Here is a 19,144-nt window from a genome sequence, read left to right as displayed (position 1 = left end):
GAGCCACAGGAAAACTCCAGGGAGCCCAGGGCCCATCTGGAGCGGGGAGGCCCGCAGCCTGGTCAGAACGGAGGGCGCTCAGACGGGCCTTCCAGACTCCGCGCCCCGCTAGACGCCCGCGCTTCCTGTGGAGCCAATCCCACTATACTTCCTCTTAAGTCTACCCGTTTCATTTCTGTGTCTTCTTCGGCCTTGTCCAAGGCAAAAACACATGCATGAAGTCACAGATCCAATGTCCTATTTCCAAATTTTTTTTCTGAAATGTATTAAAACGCGTACCTACACGTGAAGCACGTTGATCCACCTCCAGGCTAAAGCAGGGTCCCCACCCTGAGAAATGCTGGTCTGGTCACCCCTCACATCGTCCACCTGCATGTCTGTGGCAGAGAGAGCCGGTGACAGCCCACGGTCACACAGCCATTCCAGGCAGAGCCAGCCTGGGCTCCGGCCACACGTCCAGGCCTTGGGGACCGGGGTTCTGTCTCCCAGAGGCCCAGGCCAGGCCTCTGCTTTCCCACCCCCCCTCCCCTCCCCCCTCCCCTCAGGGCTGGCCAGGGAGGAAGCCCCCAGGGCCAGCTGTCCAGAACCCCATGTGATGACACGGACAGGAGATGCCTGCTTCACCCTGTGTCTGTGCACGTGAGTTTGGATGAGCGGGCAGAAAGATCCAGAAAGACCCACGCCCCATGGTCCACACTGGTGGTCCCGGGACCTTGGGCTAGGAGGACTTGGAGGGAAAGAGAGACTGTTCCATTTTCTTGAGGTATCTTGGTTCTTTGCCTCATGGGCATGCATCACTTTCAGGGTTTGGTTTTTGTTTATTCTTTTTTAATCTAACAACATAAATTCAGCTGCACTTCCCCAGTTAACTTTTACTTTCATTGAGAAAAGTACACTGTACTTGTAAATGTAAAATTACAACCCTGTAAAGAAACGTGGGCACCTGAGAGTCAGTCACGGCAGTCTAGGTGGACCAAGCCTAATAAACACCACCACAGTCATAACAGCACCTTCTGGTCAGGCCGGGAAAAGCCGGTGACAAGGCATCTCTTTCTTGTCCACAAGCCCCCCCACCTTGCCGTCTGCCCAGCAGCCTCCAAAGCCTCCCCCACCTCCAGTCCAGACCCTGTCCATCCACTCCCAGGCTGGGCCCGCCTGGTGGGGAGGGGCGCCGCCCCGCGGTCCCCTCAGGCCCAGGCCACTAGGACACATGGTGCACCACCTCCCCTCCCCACGTTACCTGGCTCTCCTCCAGGGCCCCTCGGCAGCTGGGCCAGGGTCAGAGCCAGCGTGGAGGTGGCCGCCGCCCGCCCCTCCTAGGCCAGCATCCAGGCTCACACGTGTGAAGGCTCGTTCCACCAGCTACCTAATGAGAGTGAGTCACATCTGGGACCCACAGCTTCCTGCTCTGGCGGTGGGAGCAGCAGAAAGCCTCACGTTCAACCCTCAGCTCAGCGCCTCTCGGGGTGTGTAGTGGGGCTCTCCCAGCCACAGAGAGCCCTCAACAGGAGCGGGGGAAGCTGTCAGGCCAGGCTCCTGACTCCAGTGACTTCATGGAAATTGGAAGCTTTAAGCTGGAACCATTTTCAAAGAGTAAAAAATAAAACAAGCACCAAAAGCCTGCATTAGAAGCCCGGCGACAACTTACGGAGGCAGGGAGTAAACGCCTCCCTAATGAGCAATTAGAAGCAAGAGCGGCCTGGCAGGGAGCCGCATCCTGGCTCCGCCACTCACACAAGGCCCTGAGCCTCAGTTTCCCCACTGGGATCATGGGGTGCTCAGTGGTGAGGCAGGAGACTAGGAGGGACTGGGAAGCAGGGCGCACAGACCTCCCAAAACAGAGGGGGAAAGCACCTCCTGGTCCTCAGGGAGCCCTCTGAGCATGTGACATGGGCACCTGGGATCATCTTCTACCTTTTATCCTGACAGTAAACCCTACTGTTTAGTAACAAAGTAGGGAACGGAGCCCAATTTTCCCAGCTGACACGTCCTGCCCTCCCCAGGTCTCCCTTCCAGCTCTTTCCTCAGAGGAAGCAGACTCTTCTCTGCTGACCTGCTGCACCCCGAGGTCCAGCCGCCCGGCACTGGACACCTCACCCCACTGCGAGGTCCCAGCAGGCAGGACCTGTGCACACAGGTTAACGCAACCAGGATCACTATTTAAACACTGACTGTGTGAGGGGCACCATGCACAGCCTCATGAGGAGGTCCTGCTATTATGCCCATTCTATAGAAGAGAAAACTGAGACTCGGGCTACTCACTTGCCCAAGCACACACAGCTTAAGAAAAAAAAAAGGCAGAGCCAGGATTCAAACTCAGGTCTGTCTGACTCTATGGCCTATGCTCTCTCAACCACTCACATCATGACCCTCCCCAGGAGCAAAGAAGGGCTTCCCTGGAGACAGGCTGATCCAAATCCCACTACGCCGTCCTTGGCAGGTGCCCTCGCCCGAGATCTCCAAGCCCTGGCACTCGGTGCTCCCAAACCTGCCAGCGAAACTCCCCCAAAGGAGGGGCAACTGCGGGCTTTCTCAGCATCAGGCAGGGAAGACTGGTTTCTCTTGGCTCAAGGTGCCAGGCACAAAGCACAGCCCAACCCTCTCCTGTTCCACTCAGCAGCACCCGCCCTCCGCCCCGTGGGCAGGACTCCTCTCTGGTGCTGGGGACACAGGCGCGACTTGGACACAGCGTGCCCACCACCAATGACATGGCACAAAGATCTGGGAGAAGCATCCGTGAAGGCAAGATATGTGGTCCGGAGCTCAGGGGAGAGAGACCTCACCCACCTGGGGGAGGTTCAGGGCCTCCCTGAAGGAAGGGACCCAAGAGAGGGTGTCCCAGGCCCAGGAGATGGCCCAGCCAATCCCTGACTGGTGCGTGGGCGCAATAGGCTGTAGAGAGTGGCAAGGCCGTGAAGTAGTGGGCAAGAAGGAATAAAACTGCAGCAAAAACAAGGCAGACAGTTGGCGGTCGGCCAAGAGACAACGCTGAGCTCTGAGCACATAGTTTGGCCCCGTTTGACAAACCCAGATGTCAATCCCTTTCCCCTCGGGAAGAAACCCCACAGCACCCCAGCGTGTTTCAAACTCCAGGCAGATTTCTGAGAGGGAGTGTGAGCACGGAAGCCATCGATACTACAGTCACCACACCCCAGAGCAGCCCGAGAGGGGTCTGAGCCATCAGGGCTGGCGATTCAGCCCCAACCCAGTCCCTTGTCCCATGAATGTGGGACGAAGAGGCCGAGAGCTCTGCAATCAGAGTCCCCATCAAGTGACCTTGGCCAAGTTACATGATCTTGGCCGCTCAAGGAGCCCATCTGTAAAGTCAGGACAACATCATCCAGCTCCTTGGGAGGCTGTGAGGGTTAGTGAGAAATGTGTATAAGGCACACAGTAAGTGCTCAGTTATAGCTGAAGACAAGGGAGGCTGGAGAGAGGGTGTTCTCTCAGTTTTAAACCCTAGATCCTGGCTCTACTGTAGGCCTGTCCTGTTCAAAGAACTTCCATGGCTTCACGGTAGCTCCTGAGTCAAGTCCCGGCTCCCTCCCTTGAGCCTCCACACCTGGCCCAATTCGTCTTTCCATCCTGATCTGCTTTGACCCCATGATCCAGCTGCTTCACCCTGCTATGCCTTGGCTCAAGCCTTTCTGCCACCAGAAATGGTCAAAATGCTACTCATCCTGCCAAGACAAGTACAAATGCCACCTCTTTCAGGAAGCAATGCCCCATCGTCACCTCCTCTGGGCCACAGTGCCACAGGCCTCTCCTGAGAGGATATACACTGTTACCTTCCTTCTGTAGCATCCATTTCCACTTCTAGTAACAGCTCCCTATTCCTATGGAGAACCAGCCCTTCAGGGGTGGGCTCCTGATCAGTGCCCATTGAGGAATGGGCATGTGACTCCAAATGTTGAATTCTGGGACTTTTGTTGGAACTAAATGGAAAAAGAAGATGCTCTCATCTCACTAGGCTGGGAGGATATGAGCTGGAAGCTGCTGGGCTCGTCTCTGCCACAGCGGTAGTCAGCCTCTGATGACCCTTGCCTCCTGGTGTTCACGCCCTTGTATGGTGTCCTCCCACACTACCTGGGCGACCAACAAAATACTGCAGATATCACATGTTTGACTTCTGAAGTCATGAAAAATACTGTGGCTTCCTCCTTGCTGCCTCTTGGATTACTCCCTCTGGGGGAAGCTAGCCAACGTGTTGTGAGACACTCAAGCAGCCCTGTGGTGAGGAACTGAGGCCTCCTGCCCACAGCCAGCACCAACCTGCCATCCGTGTGACTGAGTCACCTCGGAAGCAGATCCTCCAGCCCCCGTCAAGACTGGACTGATGCACTCTCACTGTAGCATCCCTGCCTGATCGGGAGTGACAGAGGGGCACCTCTTCTCTTCCAGCAGACCCACCCACCCCCAGTACCAGGCACTCAAGAGGCCTTCATGACATTTCTGCCAAATTGATCTGCACCCCGAATCTCCTAACAAGAACATACAGCAGCACTCCCCTTGCCTGGGAGGACAGAGCAGTCTGGCTCGGTACTGGTGTCAGGTCTGCTGGCCCCACTCCTCCAGGCCCCCAGCTCTTCCACGCTCTGGGCCAGGAGATCCCCAAGGAGACAGCCTCACCGAGGCAGGCACAGCCTTGTGGTCCCGTCACTCACCCTCCTCCCAGAGTGATTTTTCACACTGGGGGTGGGGGGGTGGGGTGCATTCCAATGCAGTGACTCACCTCTGGCCCCTCTGCCATCATCTCTTCCCAGTCGACTGCAAGCTCAGGGATGTGCTAGGATCCCTTCCTTCCCCAGGCTGGGAACATATGGAGATGCTCTGGCTCACTCCTTCAGTCCAGAGGAGAAGGGGCCGACCGAGGTCATGCGACCAGTTACAAGTTATAGGATGGAACAAAGGCCTTCACTCCTAATCAGTGGTGGTCCTAAGGGGTGACCTGGGGTGAGATACAAGGCCACTCCAAGAAAACACATGTGTTAATAAGTAAACAGCATCTTTGCAACCAAACTCAGCTCCCTTAGCCACTGCCCCTCCTATGTAGAAATCTAAATAGCTGCTGCTTGTCTCAGTTAGAATGCCAGACAAGGAAAAACAAACAACCCTGCATCATGTTGGTGGTACAGCCTGCCAGAGGGCAGGGGGCTGGCTCCCATGACCCCCATGGCCCCAGCCTCTGCCAGGCCTCGGGGATAGGGCTTTGGAGAAGGAAAGGGGCAGCCCAGGTCACAGTGTGTTGAGTAACTGCAGAGAATCCTAAAAGAACAGATGTGAAAGCAACTGCCCTGCCAACCAAAAGTCCTTATTTCCTTTGAAAAACTTGGCAGCTGGGCTACACCAGCGGCCGCCCGTCCTTCCCCACACCCCGTCTGGTGTGAACTACTGATGGACAGGGAGGGAGACCATGACCCTCCCTACAGATCCTGGGAAGGAGGTTATGGAGGTGCCACGAGGTGAAAACAGACCTTTCATTTAACAATATCACAGATGTACGTATATTCTTTTACACACAGGAAAATCCGGAAAAATATACTCCAAATCTTAGGAGTTATCGCTAGGTGATAAAATTTAGCACAGTTTTAATTACATATTTTCTTGTTTATGCCTGTTTTCCAATTTTCTCTAATGAAAATATACCTCCCATGTAATTAAAAGATAACAGGGAAAAGCAACTACTAAGAAGAAAAAGCAGGAATAAGGAAAAACAATGGCCTGAGACTGGAAGGTCTCCACCCAATGCCAAACTCAGCACCACCTGTAACCAAGTGAAAATGGAAAGTTTTTATGATAACTTAAAATATTACTACCTTAGGGACTTCCCTGGTGGTCCAGTGGTAAAGAATCCGCCTTCCAGTGCAGGGGACACAGGTTTGATCCCTGGTCAGGGAACTAAGATTCCACGTGCCAGGGGGCAACTAAGCCCGCGTGCCGCAACTAGAGAGAGAAAACCCGCATGCCACAACTAGAGAGAAGCCCGCATGCCACAACGAAGAGCCCGTGCCGCAACGGAAACATCCTGCGTGCCGCAACTAAAGATCCGACGCAGCCAAAAAAATAAAGAAAATAAATTTTAAAAAAAAACAAAAACTACTACCTTAAAGCCATTGAAGATCACAAAAAGAGATTGAAACCAGATAATGTGAGCCTCCCAGTAGAAGTTTGCAACCCCATTTCCAATGTGCTCTTGTGTGGAAAAAAAGTCAAAACTAAATTAGATCAAGGCTCCAGATACAACTACCAATCTATATATAGGAGGTTCGGTGGATAAAAAACACATTAAGCATTATAGGAAGCAAAAAAAAAACATGGCACGAGAGAGACTGAATTAATATCAATCATACAGATGAAAGAATACTTGAGAAATATATCAACCAATCTCATTACATAGACCTCATTTGGATGCCGATTTTAAAAAACTAAAATAATATATATATATTTTTGACATTTATGAAACAATTGGAAATTTGAACACAATACACTGCATGGATAGCTATGATCTTAAAGAATATTGCTAAGTTTTAGGTGTGGTAATAATACTCTGGGGTTTTTTTGTTTTGTCTGGTTTTTTTACTCCTTCTCCTTTAGGAATAGTTCCTCGGTATTGCAGGTTCAGTTCCAGATCACTGCAATAAAGCAAATATTTCAATAAAGTGAGTCACACGAATTTTTTTCGTTTCCTAGTGCATATAAATGTTATGCTTACACTATACTGTAGTCTATTAAGTGTGCAACACCATTATGTCTAAAAAATGTACATACCTTAATTTTAAAAGACTTTATTGCTAAAAAATGCTAAAGATCATCTGACAAGGCAAGGTGGCCACAAGCCTCCAATTTATAAAAAAAAAAAAAACACGATACCTGCAAAGCACAATAAAACGACGTATGTCTGTAATACAATTTTTACCAACGAAGTGATATGAGGTCTGAAGGAGGGAAGTGTGTGGGAGGAGAGATGACTCCAGGTTGGCCAAGAGCTGGAAACTGTGGCATCTAGGGGATGGGTATATGGGGGTGGACATGCTATTCTGTCTTCCTTTGTGGGTGGTTAATTTTTCCATAATGAAATGTTGAAACACTGTCACTGTAAGAGCTCTGGCATCTGTTGTCTCATTTGAGTCTCACTCAGTGAAGGCGACATGTTCAGTCCCTTCCTACAGATGAGGAATGCCCCCCACCCTGCCCCCAGGGAGTCTCAGAGCCAGTAACACAGAATCAGCCTCAGCCCTGCTCCCGACTGGGAGGGGTGGGTGCACTCTCAGCCTGAACCCCGAGCACAGGCAGAGACGCCCCTAGGCCCCTCTGCGGAAGCACAGGAGGCTGCAGGGCTGCAGGCCCCACCGTCGCGTACCAGCCTGGAGCAGCGGCCACCTTCTCCTTCGCCTCCACCTCCACCCAACTCCCGCACAGGAGCTTAAAGGCTTCCAGTACCAGCCTGGGTGGCGGCATCTTAACCCCTCTCCTGGCAAAGCCCTCCGGTGGGAGCCCCTCCCCGTCGCATCCTCTGACCGCAAAGCAGTCTACCGGGGGAGTGGGGCGCCCAGGACCTCCACGCCTGCAGACACGGCCCAACCGCAAACGTGCATCCAGTCTGCAGTGACACAAACCCTACAGAAAATAATCCCCAGTGTGTACAAAGACTTACTTATGGGCTACTTAGCGCAGTGAGCTAACTGCAAAAATACTGGAAAAAACCCTAAATGTCCAGCAATAGGGGACAGAGAAAAATCAACCAGGGCTCCTAGTACACCAACTGCTGGAGCGGGCCTGATACGTGTCTGAGAACTCCAGCAACTCCACTCCCAAAGCCTGGGGGCAAGCAGGACAGACACAGTAAGAAATGTTCTGATGCTCATTTTTTTTTTCTTGTCATATGTTTAAAAAAACAAACAAGAAATCCTCTGGAAAGACGTACACCAATACACTAATAGGTTACATTAATGGGTACAGATTCTGGTTTTTCTCCCCACTTTACTGCTTAGGTTTTCTGATTTTTTAGTAATAAGTGTGAATTATTTGGGTAATTAACACAAAATTCAAGCCATTTGAAAATAAAAAATGAGCTGACCTTCTCCTCCTCCCCAGGAATGCTGCTCAGTCTTGGCCCAGGAGGCAGAAGTTGCCTGGCTGTGGGATTTTCTCAAGGCCTCACGGCCTCTCTGGGCCTCAGCTTCCCCATCTGACACCAAATCCACCAAGTGAGCTCTTCCCACCTCCTCACAGAGCCTGTTCCCTCCTCTGTGAGATGGGTACCATAAGGCGCACCCACAAGGCCACATACACGACACCTGCCTAGCCTCCCCTCCCCCACTCCCTGTGGACTGGTGCCCTCATTTCCAGCCTTTGCTCACTCCTCTGCCTCTTGGGCACCTGATGACCCTTACACCCAGCGTGGTGGGGAACCAGGGGCGTCAGAGGCCAAGCGTGGACTGAAACAATCCCCACGACCACACCCCCAGATCGCCACCTGCTCGAGGCTGACATGGTAGCCCCTCCAGTCCTCTGACCTCCCTCCAGGAAGGTGGTATAGCCCCGATTTACAGAGAAAGAACCAGAGACTCAGAGAAGAGAAATAACCGCCCATCTACACATACCAAACCAACATGAAGACTGCAGCCTGGGGGCCCTTCTGAGAGTTCCTCCTACACCCTCCTCATGGGCTATCAGCAAACCACCCTGTACCCTTTCTGGAGAGCCAGGCGCACTGCTTAGGGCTGCGGGCAGGACCAAGGGAAGACAAGGAACATGGTAGGACACACCAGGCTGGAGCCACAAAACTTCCGGCTCCTCCTCCTCCTCCTCCCCTGCAGCCCCCCAGCCCCTCTCCACACAGCTGGTAGGTGCTCAAGTATAGGCTGAGCAAAGGAGGTGCAATGCTGCACCCTCTGGCTGGAGGAGCAGGTGGGCGGAGGGGAGAACGCAAGGCGGGGCATCAGGAGGGAAGGGAAGAACCCAAGCCTTGGCCTGGCACCCTGGGATCAGGTGTACAATGGCACTCTCCCAGGACAGCAAACTCAGAGCCCCCAGAGATCAGATGGGACATCAACCAGTGACGCTGGCTGGCTGGCTGGCTGGCTGGCTGGGGACTAGGGGAAACTGGAGGCCCAAGCTCTGTGTAAAGAGAAGCTGCTGCCGAGCTTCAGCCAGTAGCTGCCACAAAGGAATGTGGCCAGTGTTGCAAGCCTTCTGAGTTATCAAAGGAAATCAGAAATCTGGGTTTTTACAGAAACAGACTCACAGACATAGAAAACAAACTCATGGTTACCAAAGAGGAAAGGGGGGGGGGGTGGATAAACTAGGAGTATGCGATTAACAGATACACACTACTGTATATAAAATAAACAACAAGGATTTATTGCATAGCACAAGGAACTATATTCAATATTTTGTAATCATCTATAATGAAAAGAATCTGAAAAATATGTATTTTTTAAAAATTTATATATATATAATTACATATATATAACTGAAAAAAAAAGAAATCTGGGGGTTTTTTTACATAAAATCTCATGGTTGCAGATGCTGGCAATTAATCCAAAATAAATTTTAAGCAGTTCTCCTATCAGTGCTCTGGACTCACTGCTGTGTGGCCCTGAGCAAACCACTTAACCTCTTTGGGCTTCAACTGTCATCTGTAAAGTGGAAAAATAACACAGGGTATTGTGACAATGAAGTAAGACAAAGACAAAGATGTATACTTTGTCCATACTAATGATAACAAAAAGCAACACTTACAATAACAGCTAATGTTCAGGGAGTCCGAGGCACTGTTCTAAGTAACATCAGTTAATGTCATTTCATTCATACTATTAGACAGGCATTTTTTTTAACTGTATTTTGAAACAGTTTCAAACTTTCAGAAAAGTTAGATGAAAGCTACAAAGAACTCTCCTATACTTTAATTCACATTTGCCTATTTGCACCATTTTGTCTCACTTTCTTTATTATCTGTCTATACATATGTTTCTCTTTAATATTTGAGAGTGGTTTGCTTATACGGTGAGCCTCTACCCCTAAATACTTCACTGCATGTTTCTTAAGAACAAGGACCAATATAGTTATCAGGTCATTTAATATTGATACACTACTTTAATCTATAGTCCATATCCAGTTTCATCAGCTGTCCTAATAATGTCCTTTATGTAATTTTTTTCAGCCCAGGTTCACATACTGCATTTGGTTGTCACGTCACTTTGGTCTCTTTTAATCTGGAACTGTTCCTGGTTTTTGAGATAAGTAGTCTTATTCTGTCTCCATTTTATAGATGAGAAACTGAAGCTCAGAGAGGTTGAAGCACCTGCCCAAAGTCACACAGCTAGGAAATGTTGAGCTTGGACTCAAGCCCAAGAGGTTCCCTCCAGAGCCTGTGTTCTTGTCCTCCAGGCATAAAAGCTAGCAAATAATAGCCTTTTGTTGTTAATAACTGAAAACAGCGGCTCCCTCTGCAAACAGGTGGACGGCTGCTCATAGCCACCTCACTCAGCAGGTGGTCATTAACTGAAGGGGTGGCCTCCTGTGCACACACTGGCTGGACCTCCTGCTGCCAGCTCCCCACACTTGGCAATGGCCCTGGCCCAAGGCCCACCACCCCACCCTGTGGGGCCCCATTTAGCTCCCTCTATACAAGCTGGGCGGTGGAGAGCTGGAGGGGACCACAGCTCCTACCTTGCTTTTTCCCCCTCTCAAAGTGACAGTCCAGGTACAAATGCCCATGTCCCAAAATCAGAGCAAGGCAAATACCCCAGGGACAGAGCCTGAAGTCAAAAGGGCCCTCAGGCCATGTCCCTGACCCACAGACAACCAGACTGAAGGGGACACCTGAGGTCAGTTGTCCAAGAGGGGGCTGAGCACATCCTAAGACACATGACAGAGTTGCACTGGAGAGAAGGGTTTATAGGAAGAAGGAATAGCAAGAGAAAGGGCTGGAGATGGGAGTGGAGCTCTCGCAGCAAGGACTCAGGACTCCAGGGCGTCACGCAGCCTGTGTTACGTGCAAAGAGGACCAGGACGCTGTGGGCTGATCCCGCAAACTCAGCTTCCTCAGGGAGGACCCACATGGATGTGGACTTGTCCACTCTTCTCTGGCCAAAGTCCCTACCCCCAATTCCAACCTAGGCCGGGCAGCATCAGCTTAGAAAACCACTCTCTTTGGTTCCCAGATGGGTGTGGCTCAGGGCCTGGAAGCTGCCACCAACCTTGCCTCCATCACCTCGAGCTCTTGCCCACCCACCAGCTAGGCCCCATCAGATAGCTCTCCAACAGTTGGCAGTGAGCCACAAATACCAGCAGACTCGCAGTGGGAGAGGCAACACTGTCAACAAGAAGTTTGCAACTTCTGCCTGAGTTCCAGGCCATTCTGGAGACTAATTTGTGCTGAAATACCTCAAAATCCGGGGACCTTCCCTTTGGATGCCCTATTAAATTCAGAAGTTTACCGACCTCACCTGTAAACCCAATTCCAAGTTTCAGAAGCGGAACAGCTCTTGAAAATTTTCCACAACAAACAAAAATGGAATAGTTTTGCTTTTCTTCTTCATTGTAGACAATTTTGAAAATACAGAAAGCATGAAGAAATAAGAAAATGACCTATCGACAAACTCCCCCAAAGATATCACAATGAAGACCCCTCCGTCCATCCTTCTAGTGCACAGACTGGCCTGCCTGCTCTGTGAGCCTCTCTCTACAGAGGTGTTTGGGGTCAAGGTGCAACCACTCTGTCGCCCCTATTGGCAGGGTGCAGGGACCACGCCTAACTCGCTTTTCTGCCTCCTACCAGGGCAGGCCAGTCGAGGCTCCCTTGCTGGAGTTAGCCACGGAGGCAACATAAGCCATTATCCCTCCATTAGCAGTCCCTTTGAGCCCAGCTGCAGAGGAAGGGAATCCAAGAGGTGAGGTCAGCAGCAAAGTCCAGAGCATCTCCTGGTAAGGAGTAGGAACAGGAGGAAGAGAGAGGTGGGCAGGTAGGTGGGCAGGCAATGTGTTTTACCCTTGAGGGGGATTTAATGGGCTCACTTAAGACTGCCTGCTGGGGTAGGATCAGGCTCCCAATGGGTACTTAGTCAGACTCCACCAGAACCAGGCCAGAACAGGATGGGAAGACCAGAAGGCCACGCCCTAGCCCCCACTCCAGGCCTAACTTGCTACAAGACCTTCAAGGACTTCAGCTTTCCCACCCATAAATGGTGTTCATCATTCTGGCCCTAACTCACAGGATCAAACGGTACAAGGGACATGCCATGGCTTTGTAAGCCATCGGGCCTCAGAAACTGGAACTCTCCCACCTCTTCCTGCCTTCCTCCATAAAAGGACGAAGAGCAACCGCTCTCAAAAGCCCAAGGGCATCAAGGGCTGAGGAAGGAGACCCAGCCTCTGAGGATCCCCAACATTCAGCACTGGGGGAGGCAGCTCCAAGTCACCCTGTGGACCCAACTCCACGCCCCAGACCCAGCTGGCCACTCCTGGGGGGCTTCCTCACTACACTGGGGGTCTGCCCCCATAGCTCCAGGTCCACAGCGGGACACGCTCACCTCTCCTAGGAGGGCACCTGCCCACGTGTGAAAGTGGTGATTGATTGAATGCCAGAGGCCCTCATCTCTGAGCCCAAAGCCCCAGCCTGCCGAGTCCCCTCAGCCTCATGCCCTGAGACCATTGCAGTCCTGCCGGTCATTCATTCGTTCATTCATTCATTCATGCTTCCGTTGACCATCATCCTGGACCAGGTCTGAGAAGCCTTCAGCAAGCAATGAGGGCCCTGAACCTAAGGCCAGTCCAGATCTGGCCATTCCAGGCACAGCCTAACCACCAAGGGCACCTGTGGTCCTCACCTTAAAGGCTCTACTTCTAGTGAAAGGGCCCAAACTCTCATTTTCCAGCTCTGGCTCTGGGACTCAGAAAGAACATGAATTCTTTGCCTTTGAGGAAGGGGACCCAAGATATACACCAGGAGAGAGAACAACTCCAGCCCACACTGAGAAAGGCTCCATCATCTCACTCCCAACCAGGGATGGTTACCATGCCGTTCGCGTAAAAGGGTAGGTTTCGGGAGTGTCCCAGTGGGGACGCAAGCCAGAGCAAATGCCTCACCGGCTCTCCCATCCACACACCGCCCCCCTTAACTGGTGAGGCGTCCTGCTCACTGTGGCTGTGACTGGACTGCTTCCAACCCCAAGCCGTTGTCTTGCCCTCACCTGAGCCTTCTCCCTTTGAGTTATTTTTTACTTTAAACAGACCATATTGACCCTCCTGGGGCCCCTGCCTTGCCTGAGTCTGAGAAACCTGACAAAACCAGCCCCTCTTTTTACCATCATAAGCCAATGGGCGTTCCAACAGAGTGGTCGGAGCGTGCCAGACCCAGGGGTGACGCAGAGCCATGTCCCTCAGTGAGGTCTCAGTCTTGTCATCCGGAAAGTGGGGTTGGGCCCCAGTTCCTGCGCTGAGGTCCTATGTGGGACACGTCTCCCCGCAGTGCCTGAGCGAGGGGGTACCTGAGAAGACCCACCCCAAGCTTGGGCCAGAGAAAGAGCAAGACCGGGGAACGGGGCGGGGGCGGCCCCGCGGGGCGGGGGAAGGGGGGAGACAGCCGGACCCGCGCCTCTCCCCGGCTCCCGAGGCCCGGGAAGGCAGGCCGAGCGAGGGGCCCGGCTGCAGCCGCCCCCGCCCACACCCACCCCTCCGCCCGGGTGCTGCCCGGCGGGCGAGCAACGAGGAAGCCGCAGACGCCCCCCACGCCGCCGCCCTGCCACGCGGGGGTCCAAGGACCCGGCCGGCGGGCGCGTCCCCAGGCCCCGAGCCGCGGCGCGCGCCCCCTCGGCCCGGCCCGCCCGCCGCGCCTTTCCCCGCCAGGGCCGTCCGGACCGCGCTCACCTGCCGCCGCCGCCGCCGCCGCCGCCGCCCCGCTCCTGCGCCGGCCGTCGCCGCCGCCGTCACCGCCGCCGCCGCCGCCCGAGTGGGCGCGCCGCCGCGGGCGGGATCGGGCTGTGCGGGCGGGGGCGGCGGAGCGGCCGCAGGCGCCCCCCGCTGGCCGCCCGGCCCAGCCCGGAGCTCCGGGCCCCGGGCCCCGCGGCCGGGAGGGAGGGAGGCCCCGACTCCCCGACCCCCATTCGGGCGCCGCGTGCCGCCACCCTGCTCGGTTTTCACCAGAAACGCTGAAAACGCACAAGCATCCCACAGCCGCCGCCCGCCTTCCCACGCGGGTGTGGGAGCGAGCGGCCAGGCACCCTCGGAACGTGAGCAGGAAACAAAACCTTTTCAAAACACATTCTCTTCCTCAAAGCCACGCACGTGTTTGGACGCGCCAGGTGTGGCCCCACCCCCAGAGGAAAACACTTTCTAGCAAATTCTTTCAGCTGTTTCTGCCCCAGATTCCCATCCCACCCCCACCAGTAACGCCGTTTCTAGAAGGACCCATGGACTGTGGTCTAGTGCCCTCCTGCCACGATGAGGGAAACTAGTCGAAACCTACTGTCTCACTCAGGCCTTAAACTCCCTAGGGGTCCGAGGCGGGAGCTGCCGCAGCACCCGCGAGAGTCAGCCCTTTATTGACCTTCTTCTCTGGCACCAGGAAGACCAAGACCGCTTCAGAAAGTAGTTGTCCTCAGAAAGTAGGTGCCGTAACCTCGTCGTGACCCCACTCACCGCTGCCTACAACCCGGCTGAGGCCCCAGAGCTGGCAGCAAAAAAATCTTGTCCTGTTTCCGAGGAACCCAGGCTGGGAGAACAAGAAAGCCCTCCTCTGAGTCACCACTGGGAGGGACAAAGGAGGCTGACTGAAGGGGTAATCAAGACCAGGAGGCATTTAACTCATAGTCCTGCATGAGATTCTCCCTTCCCACTTGTCCAAAGCACCCTTATGCCCACCGTGGAATCCCGAGGCTCCCACTTTGCTGAGAGGAATCACGTGAGCATCTGTTATACCCATTTCTCTGGTCCAACCTCAGAGGCCAGAGCCCCACAGGAAAGATTCCTGGGAATCTGCAGTTTAACGAGCCCCCAGGTGATCCTATGAGAAGCAGGTTGATGAACTCTGGTCTACTTGGGACCCTGTGGTGGAATCCTGGAGCCAGGTACCAGAGCTTACTCCAGGGGGAAGAGACCCTGGATGTGTCACAGCCTTGACCCTGCAGTGGGCCTAGAACCCAGCCCAGAGGCCACCTACTTTGGAACTATTATGAGGAATCAGATGATGGGACGCTGGAAGGTGAACATCTGATTTCCATTCCAGATGGCAGGTGGGAAGATCCCAGCTGAAATGTCTGTCCTCAGCAGCAAGCCCTCCCTGGTTCCCTGGAGACTGGTCAGGCACCTCCTTGGGCTCCCACAGCCTCTGGGTGTCCAGACAGTGGCCCTTGGCCCTCTAGGCTGGAGCCCTGGTGCGGTCACTGCTGCTTCCCGAGGGCTCACAGGGGAAGGTCTTCCCAGCTGCTGGGACTTCCCTCCGCAGGAAATGGGAAGCCCTGCAGTGCGCAAGATGGTGGGCACACCTAATGCTCAGCAGAGCTGACTTGGGAGCTGTGCCTGCCTACCTCCTGCAGCCCTTCCCCCTCAACCACCCAGGAAGTCAGGGAACCCACCTGTTTGCCCCAAGGCCTCAAGAACAGTGAGTGTCTCAGCCCCGCAGCAGTGTGTTCTGCTGCGTGAGGTCAGCCCTGGAGAGTGAGGTGGAGCCCTGGGCATGGGATGGCCCAGTTGGGGCTTGCTCTCAGCTATCTCCCTCCATTGGCCTCTCCATGCAGAGCGCTAGAAGCCTTATGCCCTTCGTGATGTGTGGGGGGCGGGGAGCAACGCTATGATTTCCCACCCTGTTGTGTGTGTCATCTTTATGCAGCTCTGTGACCAACTCTCTTGACAGCGAACAGGAAAGCAGAGCGAGAGAAAGTGAGTTAAACATGATGCTTGCAAAAGTACTCGCCATGAACTGCCAGAATAGGTCCATCACCCCATCAGTGCTGTGGTCACCTCAGTGGCAGTCACCTCCTTGCATACTCAGTCCTCAGTCAGTGATTCTCAAACTATAGCCAGCATGAGAATCGCCCAGAGGCCTGGTGAAAACACACCCTGACGGGCCCCACTTCGAGTACCTGATGCAGCAGGTATGGCATGGCCACCAGGAGTTTTACCTTCTACCCAGCTCCCAGGTGACGCCAGTGCTGTTGGTCCTCAGGCCAGCCTGTGTAGCAAGGCTCTAAGGCACTGGTCTCCAAATATGGTTGGATCCTATTCCCAGAGATTCTGATCCTGGGGTAGGTCTGCGAATATGCATTATTAAAAAGCCCATAGTGAGTTTAGTTCATGACGAGGTTGGCACTTGAAATCAGAAAGGGAAGGAATAGCTCCTTCAATCCATAGTGTTGAATTGGCTACCACTGAGGCAAAACTATTAGAAAGCACCTCACACCATACTAAAACAGCAGTAACAACAACAGTCAACCAATAGAATCAGATCTTTGTGTATGAAAACAAACCTTATAAAAGAAGATATTTTAGTAATTTTGGAGTGGACAAGTCTGCATAGGAAATCAAATCCACACTGAAGGGCTGCAGTTAAAAGTTGAACGTCTCTCTCCAGGTGAGGGGTCTCCAAATGTCCACATCGAGTATGTTTGTGATTTTAATTATCCACTGTGTTGAAAACCTCCAGAGCACGTTTGTCTGAAGAGTCCCTCATTAACTGCCCCAGGGACAGAGTCCCCCATGGAGGGCCAGCATCTGCCGCCAGAAAACCATCAGCATTTGTTGCCTGAATGAATTTCTGTGGTAGGCAACAGTTCAGGGGCCTTGATTCTCTTGGGTAGGGAGAAGATTCAAAAACCTAAAATAAATCACTACAATGGAAGCTATGATTTGCTTATCTCAGCAAACTCAACCCTTCTCTTTATCAGGCCAAGCAGGACAGCATGCCAAGTTGGTGCTTGTCATTGCGGTCCTGGTACAACTTCTTCACTCATCACCACGTGGAGCAGCATTAGCCTTCCCAGCCAGATGGTCCTTGTCACTTACCGCTAAGGAAGAAGGAGCTTTCTTCTTGCCCCCTCACTCCCCCGAGTAGCACTTGTCATGGACAGGTGTTCTTTGAGTACCTGTGGATGGGCCATGCAGCTATCGATTTTTAATTAGAAAGGGGACATGTACTTCACAGTAGAAAAATGAAACAATCCAAAGATGTGAAGGATTGAAAATCTATCCTCTCCTTCATGCCACTCCCTGAGAGAATTGACTCTCAAGGCTTGGGATATATTCTTTCTACACCCTTCTCCTTGGCAACCCAATTTTACGTTAGAAAACTCACCAGATTAAATCATTAGGCTGTACACCTTAAACTTATACAGTGCTGTAGGTCAGTTGTATCTCAATAAATTGGGGGGGAACAATGGTCAGAAAAGATGGTGGACTAAACCCGCTATCTACTCCGGCTGCCTCCTTACACCTACTAAAACAACAATGAAAGGATTTTTTAAGGCCCATAAAAATGAAGAGAATGAGAGGATAAGTAAAGAGTACAAATTTGGAAGGTAGAAAGCAGATGGACCAGTGGTACTGACTTGGCAGACACAAGAAACTGAATCATCCACTGGCAGTTGGGAAGTAAGACTCAATCCCAGTTATACTGGGGTAAGCTCCAAAGTCTCAGAAAGTGGAAGTGCTGGGTATCTCAGGAAGCAAGGTAGAGCTCAAGTAAAGAAGGTAGGTTGAAAACCTAAGAAGCAATTAAGAGGGCCAGTCTCTCCCCCACCCCTGACTACCACCACCCAGCTGAGTACCCCTCCCCAGGCAAGCAGAAATCTGCAGGGTTTTTCTCTAGAAAAGCTAAAATAGTCTCTGGATTGGACCACACCAAGCCCAGCTGTGGGAAAAGAATGCCCCGTTCTTACACATGTGCAGGCAACCAGAAGACATCAGGAATCCGAGGAAAGCCTCTAACCCAAGAAAACAGAGTCCAAGACAGCAAGAGGGGGAAAAAAGTTCACAGAGCCTATACAGGCAGACAGTAACTGTATCATTAATATCTTCAGAGATTCAAAAAATACATTGTAACCATGAAAACGAATAGGGTACTATTTTTTGACAAGGAACATCTGAGACAAAAAAAAAAGAATCCTCAAATGAAAACATGATAGCAGAAACGAAAAGCCAACAGAAGCTTTGGAAGATAAGGTTGAATAAAAAGTCAGAGATGGAAAATAGGGAAGAAGAGATAAGAAAACGAGAGATCGGTCCAGGAGACACAATATCAGAATAATTGTGGAGTTCCTGAGAAAACAGAGGAAAGGAAGATAAGAATTCAAGATTTCCCAGTACTAAAGGTCATGCGGTGTCAGATCAGAAGGGCCTGTACTAACTAATGCCCCAGTACAAGTGACAGAAATAGAACCACCAAATTTCCATAGCAGTGAAATTTCAGACTACTGGGAACCAAAGAGAAGTTCTTAAACGTTTCAAGAGAAAAAAAAAGAAAACAAACAAACAAAAGATTACAACTAGCTTTTCTCACAACAACAGTGGGAGTGATGAAGGAATGCTTTCAAATCCTGGAGGAAATATGTTTTCCAACCTAGAATTCCATACCCAGCCAAACTATCAGTTGAGCATAAATGAAGAACAAAGACATTTTCAGGTGTTTACTGTCTGTGCACCCTCTTCCAGGGTACTGGAATGTGTGCTAAGGAAAGGAGAGAGTTTATCAAAAAGAGGGAAACAGGGGATACAGAGAACAGGACCTGCAACACAGTATACGTGATAGGAATGTCCAGGTGGAGGTTGGACAGACCAGGGTGACGTGTGCACAGGCACAGCAGGCCAGAAGCTCCAGGAGAGATGCCTCTAATGCACCTGAGCATTTAGAGAGGCTTAGAAAATTGGCAGAGTTTAAGGTGAATTAATGTGGAAAACTAAAAACAAAAAACTCCAGGAAAAACCAAAAACTTGTGCAGAAAAGGGAGTCATATTATCATCCAGCTCAATGGATAAGAACAGCATCTACACAGTCACGATAATGCAACCACTGTATATTCTGCTAAGCAAAATTCAATATAACTGTGTTGGGAGGTTGGGGCACAGAAGTTTGGGGTTGGTGGGAAGTCAACACACTATTTCAAGAACAAAAAATCAAGAAGTGTATTAGAGGTATATTATTTAGAGA

At 51.8% G+C, this 19,144-nt stretch overlaps 1 protein-coding gene across 2 annotated transcripts in view; it reads right to left on the bottom strand.

The window, feature by feature from the left end:
- The window catches only part of ADCY7 (adenylate cyclase 7), a 58,102-nt gene extending 43,873 nt beyond the window's left edge, over positions 1-14,229 (bottom strand). Inside the window, exon 1 of one of the 2 annotated variants that reach the window (XM_082438328.1) lies at positions 13,873-14,229. The gene's annotated coding sequence lies outside the window, so the exon portion shown is untranslated. Of the gene's footprint in view, positions 1-1,240; positions 1,443-13,872 lie in introns of those variants that run through there. The other variant, XM_082438329.1, reaches the window with a different exon arrangement.
- Positions 14,230-19,144: the final 4,915 nt, after the last annotated feature.

Source organism: Balaenoptera physalus, assembly GCF_965194825.1.
Source record: "Balaenoptera physalus genome assembly, chromosome: 19".
In the NCBI taxonomy this organism is placed as follows: Eukaryota; Metazoa; Chordata; class Mammalia; order Artiodactyla; family Balaenopteridae; genus Balaenoptera; species Balaenoptera physalus.
The sequence above is the reverse complement of the archived record's forward strand: the minus strand, read 5'-3'. Positions and strand labels throughout refer to the sequence as shown.